This window comes from Echinops telfairi, unplaced genomic scaffold (genome assembly GCF_000313985.2).
Source record: "Echinops telfairi isolate 266 unplaced genomic scaffold, ASM31398v2 ScPeMD7_2565;HRSCAF=3150, whole genome shotgun sequence".
Lineage (NCBI taxonomy): Eukaryota > Metazoa > Chordata > Mammalia > Afrosoricida > Tenrecidae > Echinops > Echinops telfairi.
The window spans coordinates 12,054,782-12,056,775 of record NW_022106463.1 but is presented as its reverse complement, the minus strand read 5'-3'; positions in this window follow the sequence as shown (position 1 = coordinate 12,056,775).

Below are 1,994 nucleotides of genomic sequence, written 5' to 3'. Positions count from 1 at the left end.
GCAGCAGCAAAGCCCACGTGGAAGGAGCACACCAGCCTGTGTGGACGGGAACAGGCATCAAAAGTTCAAATTGAACAATCTCATCAAGGTGATGGAAAGGGGTCAAAGTGGAGACCCAGAGCCATCCAGGGATAACTGGACATTCCCGCACAGAGGGCTGCACAGAAAAGATACATCCCGGGGCAGTTTAACACTGCGGAAACATACAACGCTCCTCTAGTTCTTTCACCCTTCCACCCCCCACTTTTATGAGCTCAGTCCCACCTCCCCAATCCCATCAGAACAGTGTACTTACAGCGGCACTGACAGGAGCTTTCCATACACGGAATTCAGGATAGACAAACCCCTCAGAAACAGTAATGGGCGCAATGCTTCAGGGGGGGTAGAGGAAGGGGGTGAAGGGGGAACAGATAGCAATGATGGTGGAGTAAACCCCCTTGAGGGTAACAAATACCAAGATAGTAGGTGAAGGGCTAGAATGGGCAGTGTAAGAAATGTATAAATAATACTACATAATATATCAAAGGGCTCCAGAAAAAAGATAATATTCAGAAATTGATGATGACAATTGTACATGTCCGCTTATATAATGGATGTATGGATTGCTATAATATATGCAAGAGCACCCAATAAAATGATTTATTTTTAATTTTTAAACATACTTTTATTGGGGGCTCATCATCTCTTATCACAATCCATACATTCATCCAGTGTGTCAAGTACATTTGCACATATAAAATGATTTATTTTTTAATAAATAAAATTGCCTGCAAATTTAAAGTTGGAAAGTCACTGGAATTTAGAAACAAATTTTATCTATATGCCATTTTAGGATTTGGAATGCACATTAAGGATTGTGTTACCAAAAGAATTGTGTACAAATTGCTCACAATATCTCTGTACTGACTTCAAAACAACCAATCAAGTACCGGTTACAAAAAATAAAGAAAGTACCAGGGACTGCCCAAAAGAGCAAACAAATCTGTCTTGGAAAAAGTACAGCCAGAATGCTCCGTAGAAACATGCATGGCTAGACCTCTTACGTACTTTGGACACTGCAGGAAAGACAGGTCCCTAGAGAAGAACATCGTGATTAGTAAAGTGGAGGGACCGTGAAAAGAGACAGACCCTCAAGGAGACGGATTGACACTGAGGCTACAAAGGGCTCAGGCATCAGAACAATTGTGAGGGTTGTGCAGGAACATGCAGTGTCAAAATGAAGCCCTTGTGAGGAAAGGCCTCCATTAAAAAGTCATGTGTATGAGACTAAACAGTGAACTCTTGCTTAAAAACAGAGAGGCAATGTAAGGGTTCAAATTCTAAGCCTCTCACCTTAACACTCTAACCACAACCATCTAAACTTCACTAAAACCTTAACCAATAAACCCTAACATGAATCCCTTCACCCAAACCCTTTAAACCTAATTCTAACCCTAATCTGGAACCTAACCCTAACATCTGAACTATAACCATAACTGGAACCCAAATGCTAACCCTCGACCCTAATCATAACTCTTGAACCCTAACCTTCAAACTATAACCCCCTATGCATAGCCCTCTCACCCTAACCCTAGCCCCTTAATCCTAACCATAATCCTTTAACCCCAACCTCGTAATCCTAACCCTAACCCTGAGGGGAAAAAAACTGCTTACCAATATTTATATAGAACCCAAGGGGGGCATGCATCCAGTACTATGTTTATAATTAGACTTTTTTCTTTTTAATCCATCCTTGGTGACCCAGGCCTTGTGCTAGACTCCTGGCACTTTAGACTCTGACCTCGAGGCGCACATTCTTCATCAGACACACTTGAAGGATTTGATGTGGAAATCCCACAATGCTAGTTGTCTCACTTGTAGGAGACTTAATGACTTGACAACACTCCCTTGGATTTAAGGCTGAAATGCCCTAGTGTGAGGAGCAGATGACTGCTATCCCAAGTTGACAGAGGTGGTGGTTGCTGGACTTTGGTTCAAATCTCTTGCTTTGAGGG